General features: G+C 38.4%; 1 long non-coding RNA gene across 2 annotated transcripts; it reads right to left on the bottom strand.

Moving 5' to 3' along the window:
* Positions 1-21799: 21799 nt before the first annotated feature.
* Positions 21800-24321, bottom strand: LOC111897838 (uncharacterized). 2 transcript variants are annotated; one of them, XR_002852401.3, is made up of 4 exons: positions 23793-24321; positions 23379-23529; positions 23181-23283; positions 21800-22072 (listed from the first exon to the last, which is right to left on the bottom strand). It is a non-coding gene; the product is annotated as an uncharacterized LOC111897838 (long non-coding RNA). The 2 variants fall into 2 exon arrangements; XR_002852400.3 differs by lacking the exon at positions 21800-22072 and having other exon boundaries at positions 22916-23283; positions 23793-24293.
* Between the last annotated feature and the right edge of the window lie 2805 nt (positions 24322-27126).

Here is a 27126-nt window from a genome sequence, read left to right as displayed (position 1 = left end):
CCGATGAAAGGGACTTGAGTGATGGGTCATGTCGGTGCTCCACAGTTACGAGCATGGTGCCCTATGTTTAGGCAATTGCAACATTGCATCTCATGGCAAGCCCCATGATGATGGAAACTACACTTATCACACTTCAGGAGTTTTCCCTCGCATGGCTTGCTCGGTACGGGAATGGCAGGAGTTTCCACTTGCTGTTGTTGCATAGCCAGCCTTTGGGATTTCTTGCGTTCTTTCCGGGCTTGACGCTTTCGTTTCTTGTTCTCTGCTTTTCGGCTTTGCGAGCCTGTCACTGTTACCGTTTGACGACTTCCTGGATGGATACCACGATTGGAAACTTCATTCCCATCAGCAGCATTGATTGTGCTGATAGCGCTACGGTGCGCAAGGACCGCGGTTACGGCAACCACTATGGCAACTGTAACTGCTGTTTGAAAGGTAGCGGCGTCCATAGGAAAAGCGAAGGTTTCGTCGTTCGACTGATTGCTTCCGGATGACAACATGATTCTGTAATACGAAAGATAAGGAATTTGTGAGCAATTCTGGTTGACCCTGATGTACTTAGTTTGTTCATGTAAAGGGTACGACTATGTTCTCGAAAGTTTGAACTACATCCCTATGATGCAGTCCTAGTACGGAATGGAAGTATGATCATGAAGGTTTGACCTACATCCCTATGATGCAGTCCTAGCAATGAGTAGAAGTAAGTTCGTAGAATGGTCTCAAGACGTTTGACGTTCGAGCTGAGGTATCGTGGGTTGGTGAATAACAAGATCCAACCACTGAAAGAGACTTGGAAATGTATCAGGAGATGAATCACTATAGTCCAATGACTTGACTAAAGCATGTTTCAGATAGACTCCAATGAAAGTATGATAAGAGTACTTGAATGAAGAATGACACAAAAGTTAGCCGGCTGTCAATATCTTTGATATTCACGATGTAAAGATTCGGGAAAATGACCTTGTAAAGGTCTTACATCATATCCAGAGAAGATAGTTCTTGACAGCATAAAGACCTAACTAAAGTGCTTAGGGTACAAGATAATTTCATAGAAAATGCCACATCGGGCATAGAGAGAAAAACACGATTACTTTCTAACAAGGGAAACAAAGTAAAGAGTCTACTACTGACGATGGTCACCCCTCTGGTGAACTCTCAGTTCAGCCAGTTGATGTTCTACAACAAGTAGGTGTCTTTCGTACACTCCCTGGTGTACTCGGAGCTCTATGACTTCGGCTCGTGATTCAGCTAGTGCTTGCAGCAGGGTTTCATGGTTTCTCTCTGATCTTTCGTGAGCATCTTCTTAGACGAATGGTGCGGAGGGTATGCATTCTCGCATCGGCGACAACTTCGGTAATCTGATGTAAGGCTGTCCTGCCTTGAATCTCATTCCGGGCCACTCTACGGACCAAGATTGGCAAGACTCTATCTGCTGAGCCTCCATTGCTTAAGTCGTAAAAGCTTCGGTCGCCATTGAATGGCATGGGCTGATCTTGTCCTTGGCTCCTCGTTTCCAAGCATTCCACTCCCTCAGGGGTCGGGCCATGAAAAGTCGGATGAGGATTAGGAATTTGAAAGGGAGTTGCTCGGGGTAGGTTCTCAACCTCTGGTTCGGAGTTAGCATCATACGAAATTTCTTCATCATGGTGATCATTCAAGGGGAACATGATGATCATTCTCTGGTTCTTCTCCAAACCAACCAGCTATGACTTCATTCGGAAGATACTGGTTGCCGAGGGGATGGAGCCCAGCTATGTTTTCTATGCGAGAATTTAGGGTAAGAGAATAATTATTAGACGAACTATCTAGATAATTATTTAGAAAACCTTCATTAGTTACATCGCTATTTGTGAAGTGCATACCAGCTATGTGTAATCTAAACAGGATAGACCTTCGAATAAGTGACCTTAACTCCATATTCACATAGAATAGGGGTGAAGTAAAATTTCCACAGATTCTAAGTCTATAATATCCTAATTACATATAGCTTTAGTGTATCCACTTAGCAACTATCAACTTAGTAATGAAGATCCCGTTTTAATTCTCAAGTATAAAGTACTTATAGTGACACCAAACACTCCTATAGTATTTTAAATTTTAATGTTATGTTCTATTGTTCTCATTGTGGTAGGGTTGGTAAGATTTTAGCATTGTTGCAACCACACACTTAAACTTAGGCACATGCTAGTCAACCCTCGGATAATATAGGTGATCAGGCTATATCTTCCCAGTTTTGACCATATGTCTCTAAGCCCACCTGTGTTGCCCAACAATCGTAATTCTTTTGTACTGTCCTAGTGACACTGATTTTAGTATGAATGCAGCATGTATACTTACTTAAATATTTTATTATTTAAAGTATAAACTCCTTGTCAGAGTATTTTTAATCCCTTATGTATTTATAGTTAGTATATCTTTTATGGGTTGATATACTTAATTCACTATAAACAATGCTCTGATACCAATCTGTCACACCCCAAAACCAAGAACAGCGGAAACGTTCTGGGGCGGAGGACGTCATGTATAATATCACAACAATGTAAATTAGTAAACAAGCAACAACATCATCCATTGCATTCATAATATAATTATTATACAAATGTGTTCTGTCGAATTTTGATAAACACTAAAGCATAAATCAAAATGAAAGATGAGTCTTGAACAAGCTCCATCTTCCTTTCTCCTTGCATCGGTACCTGTCTATGATGACCTAAGGATACAAGTAATTTTGAAAGCGAGTATCAGCTTTGAAGCTGGTGAGATCATAATTCTTTTAGTGTCTTAATTTGTAAGTAAGTATTTGTATGTATAAATTTGTATGTAAGAATTTGTATGTATGAATTGTAAGTATTGAAAGTGTATATGAACTGTAAGTATGAAAATGTTTGTAAAACAATTGTAAATGTTTGAAAAACTCTAGAAATCCCTATGATTCCTATTAGTATAAGAAGGTGTCTTCTACCAAGACCTAACTGCTCTAAATGTAGTCTTCTACCAAGACCTAACTGCTCTGAATGTAGTCTTCTACCAAGACCTAACTGCTCTGAATGTAGCCTTCTACCAAGGAATCTAGTGTCTGGATGTGTGTCTCTTGTAAGAGTATGTATTTTCCCAAGTATAACTATCATTAACCAAAAATATAGTTTCTACATTACTGTGCGTCGTGTGAATGTTCACGAAGTGAATGTAATGGGAAAATGAAATAGTACTATGGTGTAGTGCTATAAGAACTACTGCCGTACTAACTACCTTAAACCGGATTTATATTAAGGCATTATGTAATAAATTGCACCATACTATCGACAGATAACAACGACATACGAATGGTCGTAATAATGGAATGACGTTTGGCACCCGCAGACCTACAGGTCCGGCTGTAGCTAGCAGCAAGGTGTAGGATTGTCAATCCAGTATAGATCTATACGCAAACTCATGCTCCCCCTCCAAGAGACTCTGGCCACAACTCGGGTCATGACATTTAAGTCATGCTCCGATTTAAATCACAATAATTAACATATTCTTGTATATGTAATGTAATGAACTATTCTAGCTGTAATGTACGTGCTCTCTACCTAGCAAGTATAGTAATGTAATCATTCTAGTATAGTTGTATATGTTCTCATCCTAGTATAGTTGTATATGTTCTCTTCCTAGTATAGTTGTATATGTAATGTACTGTAATGTTCTAGAAAGTATTGACTCATGAATGAACTGACTCATTGTATGATATCGTAATCTAGTAATAGTTCTAGTATCTTCCTAAACTACCCCCATGGTAGTCTACTAGTAATCTAACTAGTACGTATGGACATGGATGTATACCCTTGCTACCCAAGGGCATGGGATGAACTGGAAGGACCTTTTATGACTATATACGTACACATGATATATAACTAATATTTAAACAACCTTCGGACGAGTACCCGATATCCCACCAGACCACATCTCAAGCGCGAAAAGGAAATAGGGTGGATGGCCTTCCTAAGTCTTTTAAACATTTCTTATATAACTATACATAAATAAGTTTTGTAAAACATTTGAAACATAGTTATTATCTTAAGAAAAGGTCGACTTGATGTCAATCTATAAAACAATTTGAAGGCATGGGTTTGATAAAACAGTTTAAGTATAAGGAAACATTTGTTTGAAACACAATTGTAAATAAGTTTGAAATGTAATATACAGAGTAAAATGTACAATGCAATAAGGAGTTTAAAACATATAAAATGTTTAATAAAATCATTTGAAGGAAACAGTTTGGTAAAACGGCTAATGTGTAGCCGAATCATTTGAATGATGTATATTAATCACATGTGATTGATGTAATAACTAGCATAATTCTACTTATTAATCACATGTGACTGATATAATAACTAGCATGATTCTACTTGTATCCCTCCCCCCCCCCCATAAAACATTTAAAAATAGTTTAAAACATTAGTTAAGGGGTATGAACTCACCTGTGGTAAGTGGATCGGAAGGAAGTGTCGGATAAGTGCTTGGTGTCAAGTGAAGACTTAGACACGCACAAAGATCCTAATAACATATAAGGATATATGTATATACACAATTAGTCTTTAAACAACTAATAAACAAAGTTAAGACACTCTAGGACATGCTAAACACTTTATACAAGTGTTATACGTCTCAAGGGTTGCATCTAAGTGTTGTAGGGAAAGGCTAGTGTGTTTGGGGTTCAAGGGTAAACTCCCTTGGAGTTTACGGTTTTGATGGTCATGACACCAAGAGTTTACGGCAGTAAACTCTAGATTTTACGGTCGTAAAATCTAGTCCTAATGACTAGGTGTTGTTTGGTGGTTTAACAAGCCTCTTGGAGCAATTCTACTAAGTGGTTTGGCCTTTGGAATGGACTAGGGCATCAAAACACCTCTTTTGAGGAGTTTACGGCCTCATGGCGTTTCCCTTGGGTTCATAAACCGTAAACCCTTATGGAAGAGTGTAAAGCCATGTTTTCAAGTCCCTAACACAATTAGGGAAGTGTATGAGCTAGTTTCTAAGCCTAAGGAAGGAAAATGACGAACTTAAACTCACTTTAGGGTGTTTACAGTTTTGGGAGATCTCCAAACCGTAAACCCCTATATTTGATGTTCTTTGATATTTTTCTAGGTTTAAACTCAACGAGGAAGGGTTTAAACATGTCAAGGAAGGTTTAAACATCAAACTAGGGCTTAGATAAGGACTTAGGCACACTTTGGTGCCCCTTTATGGTGTTTACGGCCCAAGAACATTCTTGGACCATGAACACCTTCAATCTTGTGTTCTTGACATATTTTCTTGATGTTTAAATGTAGTACTAGCTTAAAATCACTTAAGGATAGAAGCACTTACTATTGGAAGGCTTGATTTGTGCTAAAAGGCCAAGAACACTTAGTGTGTGTTCTTGGTGTTCTTGGTGTTTTGGAAAACTAGTCAAAACACAAAAATGGATGGATTAAAGGATGTAAAATCACTAAATTAAGTGATATACCAACTTGAAAGGCTAGAAACACTTACTAGTTTGAAGATTTGGAATAAAATCTTGGATGATACTTGAGAGAAAACTTGGAGTTTACTCTTTTTCACTTTTGGGGAGTAACCACAAATGAGGAGTAAACTCATGTATAAGCATGAGTTTACGGATTTTTGGATGATTTTTCGACCCAAACATAAAAGTTTGGTCGGGTGTTTCTAATACGCGAAGTGTTTGCGGTTTTCAAAAATCAAAACCCGAGACGACACTTTCGTACCCCTGTTCGCTTAAAAATAATAAAAAAAATAATATTAAAATAATCAAACGAACTTTATTTTTCTTAAAAATAAGAAATAATGACATTGACTTATTACACGAAGTGGTTGACTTTTAGGGTTTGACCGAATGGAAATTTAGGGTTGTCATAGTTATAATAACTCACATGGGGTATTAACAATACATTTGGTTTACGGGTCTAACAACCAATTAACTGGTTTTATATTGATAAAACTACATTACGCTATTCTCACTGTACAACGGGCGTTTCAAGAAACATATACTTAAATGGGTTCATATAAAGTAAAAACTATTTATTACAGATTTTAAGCACAAAAAACTATTACATATCGGTCTTGAGGTTTCTAAGGCTACAATTCGTTTTAAAGGAAAATATCAGATTTTCTAGAAATACACTCTATCATTTTACAAAGAAAAATGGCATATTTTATCATACAAAACTCTTATGAACCCACCAACTTAATTGTTGACACTCTTTCAAAACTACTTGTATTCTCAAGAAATTACTAAAACAAGTAACCGTCAGCTTTTGAAGACGGAACGCTAAGGCGTCAGTTCAAAACTCATTTTGTCATCATATTGTAATTTATTTGGAAACATGTAACGCATGAAACAATGTAACCTTTTAAATTATATCTATGATGGTTGTGTTTACTTTCTTCACTATTACACAATTGTTATGATATTATACATGACATCATCTACCCCCGAACGTTTCCGTCGTTCTGGTTTGGGGGTGTGACACCTTCGACTCTTAAACACAATGAGGAAAACTCACCTCACAGCTAAACAAAATTGATGAGTCCCAACTTTGAATCCCAGCTCTCTACACAATACATATATCCACCAAGTGACCAATTACATCAAAATCCCAAAACACCCAAAAAGCCCTCAAAGACAAACTTAGTCATACTTGGTCAAACTCAAAGTTAACTGGTCAAACCCACTAAACCAACTGAGTCAACCCAACCGAGTCAACTCACCAAGGGTTGACTCATGCGAGTACGCAGGGCGTAAACCAAAGGTATGCTTATTGTACGCGAAGCCTCACATTGACTAGCTTACAGGGTGGTTGATCGAGTATGCAGAGCATACTCCCACCTACGTGGGGCGTAACCTCGCAAACCCCAAAATTTCATTAAATGCTTAATGGCTTAAACACTCAATCCCAAACTTCAGATCTACGGTCCAAATGTACCCTAGAGTCATAAATTCTCCAACTTTATGACTTTACACATCCATAAAGTCCTTAACACAAGGTCTTAATCCATTAAGACCTTTTACAAGATGCACGAGGCAATTCTAGCCATTAGGACCTGACTTTTATGGCTTGGGACCTTTAGAACAAGAAAAGCAACATTCAACTTTTATAATTGGGATATAACAACCAAGACATCAAGGTATAGACTTTATACCTTTTGGAGCTTCACAAGAGGGCAAAGATCCCTGATCCACATGTTTGCTTCTATTGCAGGGCTTCTTGATACAATTTCCCCTTCCTTTAACACACCAAAAACACACTCATGAGCTTAAAACACACTCTAAGCGGCTAGGGTTTTGCAACAATGTCTCAAAGAATGTGGAGGCTGAAAAGACGGAGAGAAATGAGCCATAAGGATGCTTAAATACCACCCAAACCCTAAAATTTAGGGTTTCCTCCTAACATTAGTACGCCCAGCGTACATAAGTGTATGCCCAACATACTAGGGCGCACACTATTACGCTCAGTGTACCCTCATGTACGCTTAGCGTACTCCTCCTGCCAAAAATTACAATATTGCCACTAGAGCTTCAACGCACCTTCTCTTGGACTTAGGGACCAAAATGTCATATAATAAAATTATAGGGATGAATTTAGAAGTACCTGAACCTCGGGGTGTTACACATATCCACCTTCATAATATTTAGACAAACATTTATGTTAGATTCTCGTATGATTATTTAGATATCTATAAACGTACCAATTGTTTTTGGAGAGATCACTTGTATTCCAAGATTGGTTTCCCCATATGTGACAAACAGAGTTCACACAGAAGGTGATGTGGTAATCCAATACAGTTCTCACACCCTACATACAGCATAAATATAAATTCAAAATGATTTTTTTTGTAAATTTAGAGGAACATGGGAGAACCATTGTTTATGTGTGTCTCTCCCATTGGTTCTATATGTGCGTTGTTTTGTTTGGTCAATTAATATAAGGAAGAAAATAGAAACATTGATGATTCCTGTTTTCTTAAGGGGTGATGATTTGTATGTATGCATGTGTATTCATGTGCTCTCTTCCTTTCCTTTCTTGAGACCCACCCCATTTTCTTGAAATTGCATTTGTTGTCCTGACCAAAGAAAGAAAAAGAAGAACAGAGTATTCCACTATCTTTATGTGTCTATGTATATTTTGTAGACAAGATGCCTTCTTTTTCCCTTTGTACTCATTAGCAGGTAGGTATGATAAATCTTGGCAGATAGCTTGATGATCTTACCTTTGCAAAAGAACCTTAATCTTATGAACGTCGATGTACTTCATAGGTATGCCTATTTAACGAAATCTCCTCTTTGAGGTGATGAGGCAAATGTAAGAGAAAAATAGAGGAGAAATAAATGTAGCTGGGGATCTAGTAATGTCCTGCTATGTTGGTCAACGTGAGTTATGATGGAATAAGGGGCGACTAGGTATCAGTATGAAATGGGGTTAATGTGGCTGGGGAGGAAAAGAAATTGGTTGGTGGGGTGTACATTTTTTAATTGCAATTAGTTTAATTAAATACAAAATATATAATAAAAAAGCATAATAATATTTTATATTTCATGTAAGAATTAAATCCCCTCGTCAAACAAATAATAGAGACCGAAGTGGTGATTATTTATAAACATAACAACCATTTACATAATTTAATCTTAATAATAATACATAACTAAATAAAAATATTATACTAAAACAAAATATAGCTATAAAATTTAGAGCTGTAAACAAACCAAACGTTCAGCGAACGGTTCGTGAAACGTTCGACAAGAAGTTCATTTATGTTCGTTTATATAATAAATGAAGGAACATTAATACAAGTTCTCATTCGTTTAGTTATATGAACGCATATGAACAATGATCTCGTTTGTTCAATTGTGTTCAGGAACGTTTGCTTATGTTGTCCATCTATGTTCATTTATGTTCTTTTTATTTTCATATATGTTCAATTGTGTTTAATTACATTACTATATTATATGTTTGTTTATGTTCATACATGTTTAATTATCATTGTCTAGATACGTTTGTTTATGTTCGTTTAACATGCTCACGAAGATAAATGAACAAACATGAACAATGCAATTTGTTAAACAAACGAACATGAACAACAAAACTCGTTCATTTATATGTTTGTGTTCGTTCATTTGTTCAGCTAAATTAAACGAGTAAACTTGAACAAGTGATTTTTTGTGTTCGTTCGATTCATTTACAACCCTCTAACTTTAGACGAGTTATGAACTAATATCAAAATATAAATATAACATAAACAAAATTTGGATATTTTTAAAAGTTTGACCAATTAATCTTAGAGGTTTAGATAAAACAAAGGACATGTACGATATTCTCATTTGGATAATTATGTACGATATTTTCAGCACACCAAGGACATGTTGTTGAGGACGTTGCACACCATGAATCAACGTATTTGTGATGGAATCTATGGTTGCTCACGGTAGATATTGGATCTCCCTACAAATAAAATTAATATTTACATATTATTTTTGTATGATAGAATTGTAACATGATTCATTTCATTGGAATGAAAAATATTGTTTCATTTTTCTAATAGAATAGAGTTGACGTTTTTTAAAAGGGATGTAGCCTCCTCTAGTTTTTTCATATATCATTGTAGAACATGTTGAAACTATGTAATATATATATATATATATATATATATATATATATATATATATATATATATATATATATATATATATATATATATATATATATATATAAATTAAAACCAAAAAGCTTCTAGCCCAACGATATATGACATTCTCTTTTTTCTTTACGTCATGCTCTCGAGTTTTTTTAAAGAGGGAAATGGGAGGAAAGGCAAGGAAATGGAAGGAAATGTGTTTTATTGAGTTTTTTTTTATGAGGGGGAGGGTGGTTATCAAGAGGAAAGATGTGTTCTCGGGTTTCATTAAAGAGGAGAAATGATAGTAAATTAAGAGATTAGGAGGGGAGGAAAAGCCTTTTTTTCTATGATTTCTTTCCTCCCACTTGTGAGATGATTGGGATGAAAAGAGTTGTTAACCTTTTCTTTCCTTCTCCTTAATTTTCCTTCCTCTCCTTCCACTCCCCTTTCGTTCCTAAAAAGAACTTGAGCACAAGGCGTTAAAGTCGAGGGTTCAAGTCCCGTGTAAGGTATTGGTGGAATTAAGTGTATCACCTGGATCTTGGTACGTATTTCTTTTTATTAATTATTTTAAATCTCGTATTTTGGCCTTGGACTCGATAAGTTGAAGGACCAACTCGCCGAGTAGAAGCGGGATGGGATGCGGGCTTTAAGTGATGGATTCGACGAGTCGAAGCCCAGACTCGACGAGTAGGAATTGTCTGGACAAAAACCATAATCCGAGGGTTTGCACCCTATTTAAACCATGTTATGTCGGCCATATCGTCCCTTATGCTCCCGAAACACCTCTCATTGAAACCGTAGCTATTATTGAAGAAATCTAAGCTTTGTTGGTGGATTTTGGTGCTTGTTGTTATAAGAAGGAAGGAGAAAAGCTTGAGGAAGCAAGTAGAGGCCTAGTGAACCTGAGTTTGTGCACCTTCTACAGTTCATTGAAGGTAAAATGTTGTTAACTTTCTCACTCATTTGGTAGATCCCTCTTTGGGGAGATTTAGGGCTTTTATAAGCCATTTTTGATTGCCAACCATGTTTGCAAACTTGGTTGGGGGTTAAAGCTTCGGAATGACGTCATTAAAGGAGTCACAAGGCAGATTGGGGTTGCTTTTGCACCCATGAAAGGTCCCATGCATCATAAGAGATTGTTTTATGTCTTTTTGAGTTCAAATTCCCATGCAAGCACGTAGAGCTTGTAACTTTACGTGCTAGATCGACTGTAGAAGCTTGGATCTATCTTTTGATCAAAGGTTGTACATCAGAAATGGAGGATTTAGAGTGTAGATGTGACCGACTTGGCGAGTCCGTTCCTGGGACTCGACGAGTCCGAAGCTTTGAGTTCCATAACTGTTGAGGGTCAACAGTACCCAGTTGAGTGTTAGAAGGGTTGTAACCGTACAGGAAGAGTGAGCCAACGCTTTGGACGTAATCTTAGACCTGGAGTTCATGGGACTCGACGAGTACTAGAACAGACTCGGTGAGTCCGAGGCAATCTTCTTAATGTTGAAGATGAACTCGACGAGTTGTTCATACAACTCGGCGAGTCGGATGAGTTTCATGCGGTGTTCCTATATGTGATGAGCTCGTCAAGTCGATGCCAAACTCGACGAGTCGAGACATGGATAAGGTCGAGTAAAGGGTGAGGGACTCGGCGAGTTGACGGCCCAACTCGGCGAGTCGGGTCAACTTGAAGTTGACTTTGACTGGACTTAGACTAACCTTGTTTAGGGTTGCACGTGCTGTGTGTTGACTTGAAGGTTGTCGTGTAGGGATCGAGGAGTTGTAAGGAGTCGACTTGCACGCCGAGCATAACTTAAACACTACACGACATTGAGGTAAGTTACCTTCCAATTGGGGTGGTCTAAGGCCACAATGTCGGCCCACCACAAAGTGGTATTTAGAAGATAATGGTCTTTGTTATAATTATCTTAGTCTAGTTTTGTGTTTTGGTTATGAGATTTATCTGGATGATATGTTATGTGTATGGTAGGGATTAGTTTCCCTGACAGTGGTCCTTAGGACCAAAGGGTAGTTCAGTACCCGAATATGTCTGACTGTATGCTTATATCCGTTGATTGTATGCTAGTGGTAGGGGGTGAAATAGTCGTCAGTTACCGGTTGAAAGATACCAATGACGGATACCGGTTGAAAGATATCGATGATGATTACCGGTTGAAAGATATCGTTGATGGTTACCGGTTGAAAGATACCAATGAAGGTTACCGATTGAAGATACGGATGAGGGTTACCGGTTGAAAGCTACCGACGATATTGTATGGTATGTGGTATGATGGGGGAACTCACTGAGCTTTGTGCTTACAGTTTTGGTTTTGGTTTCAGGTACCTCTTCATCGAAGGGGAAGGAGCCAACGGTGTAGCAGCGCATCACACACACACATGGTTTCCGCAAGGAGTTTTTGGGACTGTACTCTGATTTTCATTACTTTTGATGTTATGATTTGAGACACAACAATATGATTTTGTAATGGGATGTTTTATCGACAATGTTTTGGTAAAATGTTTATTAAATTTGTTAATTTAAAAAAAAAATGAAATTTTGTCCTTGAAAATTGGGTCGTTATAAGTTGGTATCAGAGCCCTGGTTTGAGGGATTCGGACACACCCTCGGGGGTTTCTGGACTCAAACCGAGGGACTAAAAGATTTTTACAAAGAAAATGGTTTTCAAAATCTAAATTGAGAAATTTAAAGAAAGTCGAAGTGTGTGATGCGTACGACCGGCCGGGCTCAAGTAAGTTTTCCCCAAGATACTCATACTTAATATGTTATGTTATATGGTCTGATTCATAGAACTGCATGCTAGAATAGGACTAAGGATCTAGGAAGATACCTTGTGTGCCTGGTATATGATTCTGAAAATTGTATGCTAGTTAGGGCTAAGGATCCAGGAAGGATGCCTTATGTGTCTATTGTATGAGCTGTATGCTAGGACTGTTTAGTCAGCAGTAGGATGGCATGTATAGGTTATGCCTGGTTTGGTTACTCAATGCACGAATGCTGCTTGCTTTTTGCTATGGGGGTTCTGGCCAGCTCCAACTAACTAAGAAGCAGATATGTAACAGTATCCACAAGCTAGTTAGGGGGAGGTGGTGGGGACTCCTAGTGCAGCTGATGGCGGAGAGTAGGTCGGGGAGTGCCCTAGGTAAGCCTAGGATGAGGTTAGTAGAAAGGGTATCGGTAAAAGGGACTTGGTGAAGTCGAAGTAGTCCTTGAGGAAAGTACGGATAGATGTGGAAGGTAGTATGGGCCTGTACTATTGAAAGCAGAGGATCTGTACTCGAATCAAGGAGGGCCTAGATGGAACCGGGGAACATGGAAAGTGTGTGAGATCTCTAAAAGTATATGTGACCCTGACATTCGTACGTTTACTTTTCAGAATGGTCGCCACGCGACATGGAGCGGGAGGTTCAGGATCTGGGTCTAGATCGGGCATGGGGATAGGATCCGAGCATGTGGATGATGGGTTGCGTGAGTTCATCGCATCCAAGATCACGAGGGGTATCCTTGATGCAATGTCGGGTATCTTCGGGTCGATCAAGGAGGGGATCATTGAGCTGATGGAGGATCGCCTCAGGGCATTCCAGAGTGACATGGCGACCAGCCAGTCAGGACCACGCACACTGTCCTTTAAGGACTTCAGGGGGAGTGGTGCGCCGGATTTCCATGGGGTGAAGGACCCCATTGTTGCTAGGAGATGGATCGCAGACATCGAGTCTGTGCAGCTGACGAGCTTCTGCCCAGAAGGGTCGAAGGTTCGTTTTGCTGCAGGGTGTTTGAGAGACAGGGCCAGAGATTGGTGGGAATCAGTTGGTGACTCTCTAGGAGCCTCGGCTGTGGAGGCTATGACCTGTTCGGACTTTGTGACCAGATTCATGGCGGAGTTTGCGCCAGCTGTGGAGCTTCAACAGTTGGCCAGGGAATTTTTGGATATGAGACAGACTACGGAGATTGTGGCGGAAATCACCGCCAAGTTCCGGGAGAGGGCATTGATGGTGCCCTAGTATGCGGGTGATGAAAACATGAAGAAGACCCACTACCTGTACATGCTACGAGCTGACATCCGGGAGCATGTCAGTTTCTTGGCTTGCCCTACCCTGGATTCCATGATTGCTAGGGCTAGGGAGAGGGAGATTGATCTGGAGCACATATAGAAGAGGAAGGCAGTGGAGCGACTAACGACGAGGACTTCGGGGAAGAAGCCCAAGGGATCCGATGGCAGGACAAAGGGCCAGTTGGGGCGGGACCACTGTGGGAAATGTGGTCGGTCACACGAGGGAGCTTGTCGCACCGGGCCGGGTTTAGGTTGTTATAAATGCGGCAAGGTTGGGCATTTTGGCAGGGATTATACCTCCCCTACTCATGCGATTCACATGTCAGACCTAATTTTCTTTCATCGCAATCAGAAGGGCCATAAAAAAGGCCAATTGCCCTAGATTGACAGCAGTCGCGGTGCCGGCAGTGGTGCCAACTCTAGCGACAGGACGAGTTGTGGATGGCCGAAAGGCCACGTTAGAGGCTCCAGTGGTTCGGAGCCGAGCGTTTCAGCTGATAGCCGAGGAGGCACGTGCTGCACCCGATGTGGTGACGGGTATGATTCCTTATCTTTATGCTTTTATATTATGTCGTTGTTATGTGCCTTGTTTAGGATCATTCCATGTGAACGGTATCCCAGTTCAGGTGTTGTTTGATTCAGGTGCCACCCGATCATTTGTCTCTCTTGCGCTTAGCAAGAAGTTTCCGGAGTCTTCGGGCATGTTGGATTGCCCTCTAGAGGTCGACACTGCGGACGACCAGTCGGTACGACCATCGGAGGTCTATTGGGATTGTGTTTTGAGGCTGTTCGAGGAACGTTACCTGGTAGACCTGGTTCCTATTCCATTGAGGGGGAACAAGGTGTTTATAGGCATTGATTGGTTGATCCCCAATGGGGCAATGATAGATTGCGCACATCAGCTGGTTCGGATCAGAACCCCAAGTAGGGGAGAGTTGGTAGTTCAGGGAGAGAAGCCACAGCAAGGACCAGTGGTATGTTCAGCAGCCAGAGCTAGGCGTTACCTTCGGTAGGTTGCGCAGGATATGTCGCCTATGTTATGGACACCCGGGAGGCGGGTAAGGCGACGGTGGGCGATGTGCCCATGGTGCGTGAGTTTATGGACATATTCCCCGAGGAGTTGCCTGGGATACCTCCAGAGAAGCAAGTGGAGTTCAGGATCGACCTAGTCCTTGGTGCGGCTTCGATAGCCAAGGCACCGTATTGGCTGGTTCCCCCTGAGATGCAGGAGTTGTCTACACAGTTGCACGAGCTGTTAGACAAAGGGTTCATTAGACCGAGCAGTTCACCCTGGGAGCCCCGATTCTGTTCGTGAAGAAGAAGGACGGGTCACATCGGATGTGTATAGATTATCGGGAGCTGAATAAGATGACGGCGAAGAACCGTTACCCACTCCCGAGGATCGATGACCTCTTTGACCAGCTACAGGGAGCATCTTGGTTCTCCAAGATCGATTTGCATTCAGGATACCATCAGATGAGGGTCAGAGAGGAGGATGTACAAAAGACTGCGTTCCGGACATGCTATGGCTATTACGAGTTTGTGGTGATGCCCTTCGGGCTCACCAATGCTCCTGCCGCGTTCATGGACCTCATGAATCGCGTGTGTAGACCGATCGGTGATAGTGTTTATTGATGATATCTTGGTTTATTCCAAGACACAGAGGGAGCACGAGGAGCATCTGCGAGAGGTTCTGGAGACCTTGAGGAGGGAAAACTTGTATGCTAAGTTCTCCAAGCGTGAGTTCTGGTTGCACGAGGTGCAGTTTCTTGGGCACCTTGTCAACCAGAACAGGATTTCGGTAGATCCGGCCAAGGTGGAGGCCGTGATGAGGTGGGAGGTTCCGAAGTCTCCATCTGAGATTCGGAGTTTCCTAGGATTAGTCGGCTACTATCGGAGATTCATCCAGGATTTCTCAAAGATAGTCGTGCCCCTGACCAGGCTAACAAGGAAGGTTGTGGTCTTTCGTTGGGGGCCTGAGCAGCGGACTGCGTTTGAGACACTGAGACAGAGATTGTGCGAGGCGCCAATCTTAGCCCTGCCAGTGGGCATGGAGGATTTTGTTGTGTAATGCGATGCGTCCATCTCGGGTTTGGGCGCAATATTGATGCAAAGAGGGCATGTCATTGCTTACGCTTCCAGGCAGCTAAAGCCTCACGAGGCGAACTACCCGACACATGATTTGGAGCTGGGGGCTGTTGTATTCGCCCTCAAGATTTGGTGTCATTACCTCTATAGGGTCCGGTGTACCATCTACACGGACCACAAAAGTTTGAGGTACCTCATGGATCAGCTGAATCTAAAGATGAGGCAACGTCGGTGGTTGGACGTGGTGAAGGATTACGATTGTGAGATCCTTTACCATCCTGGGAAGGCCAATGTGGTGGCCGATGCGCTTACCCGCAAGGCAGCACCGATTAGGGATGTCTGTCGGAGGATGACAGTGGTGACTCTACTGTTGGAGCGGATTCGGGAGGCCCAACAGGAGGCCATGAAGGAGGAACATCGGAAGAGCGAGCGGATAGTGCGGCAAGTTTCCTCCTTCGACTATGACCGTCGAGGGCTACTGCCACTACACCGTAGGGTGTAGGTGCCGTACCACGGGGGATACGCCAGGTTCTGATGGAGGAGGCACACAAATCTCGATTCTCCATTCATCCCAAGACGACGAAGATGTATAGGGATCTTCGTCTAGACTATTGGTGGCCCTGCATGAAGCGGGATGTGGCATGGTACATGGAGCGGTGCTTGACTTGCTGGAAGGTCAAGGCTGAGCATCAGAGACCCCATGGCAAGATACAGCCGTTGGATATTCCGTTATGGAAATGGGAAGATATCACGATGGATTTTATCACAAAGCTTCCCAGGACCGCGCTAGTGGATTCGATTTGGGTCATCATCGATCGATTAACCAAGAGCGCTCAGTTTATTCTGATTCCGGAGAGCATCTCGGCCGAGAAGTTAGCCGACATCTACATCAGGGAGGTGGTGGCGCGGCACGGGGTGCTAGTTTCTGTGATTTCAGACAGGGATGTGTGGTTCGCTTCCAAGTTTTGGAAGAAGTTTCAAGATGAGCTAGGTACTCGTCTGCATTTTAGCACGACCTTGCACCCGCAGACGGATGCTCAGAGCTAGTGGACCATCCAGACTCCGGAGTATATGCTACGAGCATGCGTGTTAGACTTCGGAGGTAGTTGGGATACCTACCTTCCATTGGAAGAGTTCTCCTACAACAATAGTTATCATGCGAGCATTGACCGCCCTCCCTTTGAGATGTTGTATGGAAGTAGGTGCAGGACCCCGATATGTTGGGGCTAGGTTGGCCAGAGGGTAATGGGGAGCACTGAAGTGGTGCTCAAGACAACAGAGAAGATTCAGCAGGTCCAGAGCAGGGTTCAAACTGCTCAAAGTCGGCAAAAAAGCTATGCCGATAAGCATCGATCAGACCTGGAGTTCCAGGTTAGGGATATGGTTCTCCTGAAGGTGTCGCCATGGAAAGGCGTTATCTGATTAAGAAAATGGGGCAAGTTGGGCCCCAGGTACATTGGACGATTCAGGGTTATAGCCCGAGTGGGCAAGGTGGCGTATAGGCTGGATCTGCCAACCAAAATCAGTCAGATACATAGCACATTTCATGTTTCTAAGCTGTGAAAGTGCCTGGTGGACGACTCAGCAGTGGTACCCTTAGAGGATATTCAGGTTGATGACAGCCTGAATTACATCGAGCGGCCCGTGGCGGTCCTCGACCGGAAGTCGAAGGATCTGAGGAACAAGTGAGTGGAACTCGTGAAGGTGCATTGACAGCACCGGAAGCGCTCGGAATGGACTTGGGAACCGGTGGATGAGATGATGGAGCATTACCAAGAGTTGTTTCAGGAACGAGCAGCAGACTTCGAGGACGAAGTCTAAAATAAGTGGGGGAGATTTGTAGCACCTGGTTCTTGGTAAGTATTTCTTTTTATTAATTATTTTAAATCTTGTATTTTGCCATTGGACTCGGCGAGTTGAAGGACCAACTCGCCGAGTAGAAGCGGGACGGGACGCGGGATTTAAGCGATGGACTCGACGAGTCGGACCCCGGACTCGACGAGAAGACGCTGCCTGGACAAAAATCCTAATTCGAGGGTTTGCACGCTATTTAAACCATGTTATGTCACCCATATCGTCCCTTATGCTCCCAAAACACCTCTCATTGAAACCCTAGCTATTATTGAAGCAATCTAAGCTTTGTTGGTGGATTTTGGTGCTTGTTGTTTTAAGAAGGAAAGAGAAAAGCTTGAGGAAGCAAGTAGAGGCCAAGGGAACCCGAGTTTAATTGTGCACCTTCTATAGTTCATTGAAGATAAAAAGTTATTAACTTGCTCACTCATTTGCTAGATCCCTCTTTGGGGAGATTTAGGGTTTTTATAAGCCATTTTTGATGGCCAACCATGTTTGCAAACACGGTTGGGGGTTAAAGCTTCTGAATCACATCATTAAAGGAGTCACAAGGCAGTTTGGGGTTGCTTTTGCACCCATGAACGGTCTCATGCATCATAAGAGCTTGTTTTATGTCTTTTTGATCTCAAAGTCCCATGCAAGCACGTAAAGTTAACTTTACGTGCTAGATCTATTGTAGAAGCTTGGATCTATCTTTGGATCAAAGGTTGTACATCAGAAATCGAGGATTTAGAGTGTAGACGTGACCGACTCGGCGAGTCCGTTCCTGGGACTCGACGAGTCCGAGGCTTTGAATCCCATAACTTTTGAGGGTCAAAGGGACCCAGTTGAGTGTTAGAAGGGTTGTAAGCGGACAGGAAGTGTGACCCAACACATTGGACGTAATCTTAGACCTGGAGTTCATGGGACTCGACGAGTACTAGAACAGACTCGGTGAGTCCGAGGCAATCTTCTTAAGGTTGAATATGAACTCAACGAGTTGTTTATACAACTCGGTGAGTCGAGGACAGGACTTGGTCATCAGATGAAGGTGGACTCGACGAGTGTACATATAACTCGGCGAGTCGCATGAGTTTCATGCGGTGTTCATATAAGTGAGGAACTCGTCGAGTCGATGCCAAACTCAACGAGTCGAGATGTGGATAAGGTCGAGTAAAGGGTGAGGGACTCGGCGAGTTGACAGCTCAACTCGGTGAGACGGGTTAACTTGAAGTTGACTTTGACTGGACTTGGACTAACCCTGTTTTGGGTTGCACGTGTTGTGTGATGGCTTGAAGGTTGTCCTGTACGGATCGAGGAGTTGTAAGGAGTCGACTTGTGCGCCAAGGATAACTCAAACACTGCACGACATTGAGGTAAGTTACCTTCCAATTGGGGTGGTCTAAGGCCACAATGTCGGCCCACCACAAAGTGGTATTTAGAAGATAATGGTCTTTGTTATAATTATCTTAGTCTGGTTTTGTGTTTTGGTTATGATATGTTATGTGTATAGTAGGGATTAGTTTCCCTGACAGTGGTCCTTAGGACCAAAGGGTAGTTCAGTACCCGGATATGTCTGACTGTATGCTTATATATGTTGATTGTATGCTAGTGGTAGGGGTGAAGTAGTCCCCAGTTACCGGTTGAAAGGTACCGATGACGGATACGGGTTGAAAGATACCGATGATGATTACCGGTTGAAAGATACCGTTGATGGTTACCAGTTGAAAGATACCGGTGAAGGTTACCGATTGAAGATACCGATAAGGGTTACCAGTTGAAAGATACCGACGATATTGTATGGTATGTGGTATGATGGGGGAACTCACTAAGCTTTGTGCTTACAGTTTTGGTTTTGGTTTCAGGTACCTCTTCGTCGAAGGGGAAGGAGTCGGCGGTGTAGCAGCGCATCACACACACACATGGTTTCCGCAAGGAGTTTTTCGGACTGTACTCTGATTTTCATTACTTTTGACGTTATGATTTGAGACACAGCAATATGATTTTGTAATGGGATGTTTTATCGACAATGTTTTGGTAAAATGTTTATTAAATTTGTTAATTCTAAAAAAATGAAATTTTGGCCTTGAAAATTGGGTCGTTACATTAAGAGTAAATAAGATTATCTCTCTCTCTCTCTCTCTCTCTCTCTCTCTCTATATATATATATATATATATATATATATATATATATATATATATATATATATATATATATATATATATATATATATAATGACAAGTATTTTTCTAGAATTTCATGTCTCTAATTAACATTGATTTTATTTCCAGAAATTAACTAGACTATGTGTTATTTTATTAACATTGATTTTACTTAGAGTTGAATGAGTTTTTAATATGTTAGTTAAATTATGTTTTACTAGTAACTCTCACATAGTGTAGTATAGAACTCTTATATAGTATAATATAGTGTAGAACTAAAATAATATATTACTTTTTATAAACTACAAATACAATTGTATGAAATTAATCACATTCAGACCATTCAAAATGGATATATATATATATATATATATATATATATATATATATATATATATATATATATATATATATATATATATATATATATATATATATATATATATATATATATATATATATATATATATAAAAGTGAGTCTATCTTAAGGGTATACAAGCTTAGGTAGTCACCATAATACGTGTTTGTTTGATATATATTCATTATAATGTTCTTGAACTTTAATCCCTAATTAACTTGATTTACTTTCAAAAATTTTAAAATATCACAATTATTTTACGTTTACATCATATCTTTTTGCCAAACATCTACTAGGCTATAAATATTATAGTTGAAAATGAAAATTATATATATATATATATATATATATATATATATATATATATATATACACACACATACACACACAATTTATTTCATTTATTCATCATCACCGTTCGTTCAACTAAATAAACTTTGAATCAACTTCAGCTAGGGAGGATCTATGTAGGTGCCCGGGTAGCCCGTGCTACCCCTCAAATTTTCAAGTGTAGTGGAAAATTTTTGTGAATTTTTTTCTTGTATTGTAATTTTTTCGGTGGGCTTCCCTGAAAATTATGTGTGCTACCCATGACATTTCGTTCTGACTTCAACAAAACTAAAATCAGTATAAGTGTAAAGTTAAATACAAACCTGGGCGGCTAGGGAATGAATATTCGAGCCATTTAGGGAGTTTGCGACTATAGTAAGATAAAAGTCGGTGATAAGTGAGAGTTATGTCTAACTTTCCTGTTAGCAAGTAGCCAACACTTGCGATCAAAAAAGCATCACAAGTGAATGCAAATGGTGTAAAAAGAGCAGGTAAATGAACAAAAATGAACGATGATGCCACTTGGATGTCTGACGTTTTCCATTTTTGGCCAAAAAAATGGTTCCTGGTTCTTGTGATCACCAATGCGAAAATCTGAGGGTGCTACTAATAAGTTTGTCATATTTTTATATTTTGGAAAGTGGTTGATATGTTTCATGTGGAATGTGGGTATAAATAGCTAAATTTTAGGGATATTTATAATTATAACCACGTGATTATGGACAATTAATGTAAATGACCATATATTTTATTTATATTTCAAAGCGACCACCAATTTTGGAATTGGGCATTTTGAGTTACAGATGGTACATCACATATATTTATCTCTCACTTTCACTAAACTCTTATCAAAAAATTTCTATACTCCTTAAATCCCTAATGTTTTCTGCCATCAGTATTTCAACTAATGTTCACCTTTTTATGCCAGTATAATTTGATATACTTAGTACTTTTTGTCTTTTTCATATTTTGTTGAATTTTTATAAAACAAAACCATTTTTTCACAACTACTTCTGTCGCTAATGCTCTTTCTCGACAGAATTGTAACACACCAAAATCCGTGTCTTGTCGCTAAGATTTCTAACGGCTATGGCTAATTTTTAGTGACGGATTTTTCCATCGGAAATAGTAGCAGATCACCAACAAAGTATATTTTGCAACAGATTACCGACGAAAAAATTTACTAACAGATTACCAATGGAATCTGAAATAACTTACTAATGAATTATCAACGGAATTTAGAATAACTTACTAACAGATTACCGACGGAATCTCGAAACTACAATTTCTTTTTGACAGATTAGCGACAGATTTTGGCATTATAAAAAAATTTACATATTAATGAAGAAATTAAGAAGTAAAAATAATTACATATTCAACACATATTTTTTTTTAAACATACATCAAATCTATATTTTTAAACCAACAAATATAAAGGTAAACCCATAAATTTCAATCATTTGACATACTAATCTATAAATTTCTATCCATATTGTCGAATACCACAAATTTCAATCCATATTGTCAGATATTGTCAGCAACCAATAGAGAATTCCTTCTTTGATTAGTTTGTGGATTCCACACCTATCATTGAGAGTTGTTAGCTAGAGAGATATTTATATATTGTCAAATACCATAAATGCCCTCAAATGTTGACCATAAAGGGCTTACTTTATGTTTTTACTCATTATAGTTGCATACTTTCAAATAATCATAATAGAAAACATTTTCAATTTTTTCACGATTATACAAAATACTTTATGTTTTTATTCATAATAGCAATGTACTTTTGCCATAATTCCCAATTACAACTTGTATGAAAGTATGATGCTATTTCACACAATTAACCCTTAAAAACGTCGAATTATTTCACTATTACAAAACAGCCCCTTATCATCTCAAAAAATCTCTGTTATAAAGCTTCCCTAGAATTGAGTCGCCTTTGCTTTTTTTCAATTACATTTTTTTGTAGCCTTTTGTGAGTAAAGTAGTTTCACAATTGACCCATTGTGAAATAAGTGTTCAAAAGGTTAAAAAGATGGTCAATTTGATAAATGAGACCACCCACTTTGATAAATATACCATACCTTTTGTCCTGTTTCCTTTTTCAATTATATTTGCTTTAAACTTTAGAAAGCCAAGACGATTTCCAAACGTGTCAACCCGCCATATCAAAAAGTATAGTATCAAATTGTTAAAAGAAATTGACTGATTATTGATGAACAAGAAGTTTGAAGAGAATACATAAATAAGGACTTGTTTTAGAAACAAAAATCCATCCACAAGGAGTCCTCTTGAATAAATATTTGTGGCATATCTACTAATTCATGCTAATTATCCATTAATTAAATGGAATCATTTATTTGTGATTAAAAGCGATGCAGTTTCTTTGTTTTTTTCTATTAAAAAACCATTTACATGCAACTCTTTTTATTAATCAATCATCATGATAATCATAATATATACTAATAATAACGATAATAATAACAATGCTATAGCAACATGAAGGACTTGATTTTAATAACAGGGAGGACCAAAAAGTTACAAGGACCTCAAATGAGGACCAAAAATGTAATAAATATTCATACATTATCTTAAATTAAAGGTTCAAAATCAAAAAGCCTCACCTGTGTAAAGTTAATAACTAATAAGTATTAATATTTTAATTGTTCCATGGTATATTTATGTTTACCTAACCATTGTGCCCATTCTGAAATTATATTAGAGAATAGAAATGCCTAGTGGAGGTTTTCTTTTCCTTTTTCATCATACAAAACATCTTCATACTTTTGTACCTAAAACACAAAGATTAGATACCCATGATAATATCATAGTCTATATTGTGATGAAAATTGAAAAGGAAATTGGGAAGATGGAATCATGAAAGCACCTTTAACCGGTTAGGCTTGTTGTCATCGTTATTCCCAAGTAGAGGTTCATGTAGTTCATCCAAATTTGCACGTGTTAAATGCTCATGTTTTCTTTACCACCGACATCTCCATGATGGAGTCTTCTCCCTATCGCTCGTGATGTCATTAGTCCTAGAATGTTTAATTTGTCATACGCATGTTCATATTTTATCAAGAAACCACGTTTTTAAGTTCAAATTTGATATGCTCAGAAGCTATGCAGAACTAGATTCATAATCTTTTGAGTTCTGAAGTCAAACCACATCCCCCAATTCAAATTTGAAGCGGACTATGAGGAATTACCGGTAATTATACTTTAGTTGAAGATCTAGAGCAACTCATACGATTACGAACTATAGTAAACATGACCTAAATATTCAGGTAATGAAACAAACCTGTAATTGATGAATGTCAGTAAGATTGACTGATGTCGGTGAAACGGAAGCAATCGTCGGTGGCAGACGGTGGCTTTGGTGCAACGAAACGTCGAATAGGAGGCGGACATGAGGCAAACACTTAGTCAAGTGATGGCGAAGTATTGACGGTGCAATGGACGTCAGTGAGCGACGGAGTCAAGCGACGCCGTTAGGGTTCTTGGTTCCGGCGAAGGTGAAACACAACCTCCGGCGACGGCGGCTAGGGTTATGTCGTTTTACAAATGATGGTGGTGACGTGAGGTCGTCGTGAAGGGGATCCCTGCTTTGAACTAAAACAACCTTCTATTTTTATATTTACCAAAATGCCCCACAGTTTATAAATAATATTAATAAGTGTTTATTTTACCAACAAAATAGCGACCGAATTACGAATTCGATGTTTTCCGTAGGTAAACAGTCGGTATTTGTAACGGATTACCGATGGAGTTTATTATGTTGCCAACCATCGCAATACCGTCACTAATATTCTAACTATTCGTCCGTCGGAAATCCGTCTGTATTCTGTTGTTGTTCCCAACATATTTTTTCCGTCGCTAAAGTTATGTCGGAATGCCCAATTTTCTAATAGTGTTTTGATATTTCAAACTTATTCTTCATATTTCAAAAATATTCCTGAATTTCATAATATATCTTTTTTTTTTCTCTATACGAAATGTTTAGCTCGAAGTCGAAATCCAAAATATAACTTTTTTGTAGAAATATATTTATGATATGACAAATTTAGTTCGGAACAAAATTACTATAATATGAAACGGAAACACGACGGTCATTTTGATAAATCCAGGAAAAAAAAAAAAAAAAAAAAAAAAAAAAAAAAAAAAAAAAAGAAGAGAGATCTCTTTTATATTCCCCAAAAATCTATGGTATTTTTATGATTATCTCTAGACTTTTAAGATTTTCCGTTTTACAGGGGTTGGAAGGTATTGGTCGACGATAACATGCAGAACAAACATTTCCAACTACTATTATTTTGAGAATGTGATTCAAGAAACAAATACGACTACTTAATCAATCTTAACTTATTTGCAGGTTCAAATTAAATTAAAATTATAAATATGTCAATTACTTAAAGTTTTTTGCCAAACTTTGAATATTAAAATATTCTTAAAAAATATAAAAATTTTGATTGTAATGACGAAAAGTATCAACATGGTTTAAAAATGAAGGACAAAATTGAAAAAAGAAATAATAATAATAATAATAATAATAATAATAATAATTTACTATTGATAAGGAACAAAGTTTTAATAATAATCATCCATTCATGTCTTTCTCCTCCCCACTCTGGTCAACCTAACAGTATTGTCACATGATAAAGAGGGTAAAAAGGTAAATTATATTTCATACACTCAGTTTATCATGATAATATATTTAAATGAGTATATTAGTATATTACAAAGAAAAACAAACTTCCACTTATATATTGAGTAAACACTGATAAGCAATGTCAGTCAATCAAGTACCAAAATTATTGTTTTGCTCAACTCTTTATGCAGATTAGGTCACACAAAAATTCTCCGGAACATAAAATAAAAGATACTCAGATAGAATTAATAAGTAAGAAGAAGAACCGACCAGAATTAGAAGCATGACAAATGCAAAGATAACATTTGCAAATTCTGTCCTGTACATAGTTCCCAAAACACTTAAAAAAATTTCATCTTGAAATAAGCTTTTCAAGGGCTTCAAATCGACTTCATCATTTAAGCTTGCAAAGTTGAGACTTCTAGTGAGGTTAAGGTTGCGTTTAGTCACGGAAAAATAGTTTTCATTTTCCATTTCCTGTTTTTCCTTTTCGGTTTTCGTTTTCCGTTTTCATTTTTCATTGAAAAATTAAAAAACGCGTTTAGTTAAAACTTATTCATTTTTCATTTTCAGTTTTAAAATATTAGAAAACGTGTTTAGATGTGTATTTTTCTATTGCTTTTCATTTTTAGAAAACGGTAGCTGTGGTAGGGTGGGGGTGGGGGCGATGACGGTAGCAAGTCAGTAGTGGTGGTGGTGATGACAGGCGATGGTGGTGGCGGCGGCAATTGTGTCAGTGGCGGGTGGATATTTGTGTGTGTGTGTGTGGGTGGATATTTGTGTGTGTGTGTGTGTGGAAGGGGGGGGGGGTGTGAATGGGTATGTGTGTGTGTGTGTGTTTATGGGTTGGGGGTGTTAGAGTGGGGGTAGGTAGAGGTGGATAGGATGGGAGTGGGTGTGTGTTTATATTTTAGAAAAATTTTAGAATTAGAAAAGTGTGGAAAACAATGATTATCAGTTCTCCAAAAATTTCCAACTTTTTTGTAATTTTAGAAAACGGAAAATTTTCATTTTCCGTGAAAAGCTTAGAAAAATAGACAAACTAAACGCGTTTCCAAAATTCTCATTTTTTTTTGGAAAATTTTTCCGGAAAAATGGCTTATTTTTCCGCAACTAAACGCACCCTAAGCTTTCTGAGAAACAACTTAACGAATGTCCACCAAGATCATCAATTCCATTTTTTTTGAATATCAAACTCTGTCGTATTCCTATAAGAAATTGTTTCGTTTATTTCTATTAGAACATTGTTTGTTAAGATCAAAAATTTTAAACACCTGATAAATTATACATTTTTGCAATCAATCAAAAAGAGATGTTACTATTCCAATTGGATACAACATGTGAAGTTCGGTGAAGAAGAAACAGAATAATTTATTAATTTACTATTCCTAATAGAAAATGTGGCTGACAGATTTTTTTTAGGTTCCTTTTTTTTTATACTTACCCCTGAAAATCATTGTAACCAAATTATATATATATATATATATATATATATATATATATATATATATATATATATATATATATATATATATATATATATATATATATATATATATATAGAGAGAGAGAGAGAGAGAGAGAGAGGTTAATGTGAGACGGCCTAATTTTGTGAGACCGTGAAATGCAATCCTAGCAACTTAGTAGATAAAACAAAAACATTTTTAAAATGCAAAATAATTGAAATTTTTTGAATTTTTTTTCCAATATTATTTTCGAAATATATATTTTCCAAAAAAAATAAAAAAATACCAAATTTTTTTAAAAAAAAAATACATTTTTTACATATTCTAGTAATATTCTATTAGAATATTTCACATATTTTTCAAAAAAAAACGGGATTTTTTTTTTATTTTTTTAGTTAATTCAAGTTCCAAAAATAATATTTAAAAAAATAATTTTTGGATTTTTCCATTTATTTTGCATTTTAAAATTATTTTTTTGAATATGTACAGTATAATATTCTATTAGAATATTTCACGTATTT

This window comes from Lactuca sativa, chromosome 5 (genome assembly GCF_002870075.4).
Source record: "Lactuca sativa cultivar Salinas chromosome 5, Lsat_Salinas_v11, whole genome shotgun sequence".
Taxonomy (NCBI): domain Eukaryota; kingdom Viridiplantae; phylum Streptophyta; class Magnoliopsida; order Asterales; family Asteraceae; genus Lactuca; species Lactuca sativa.
This window is presented reverse-complemented; position numbering and strand designations above follow the sequence as displayed.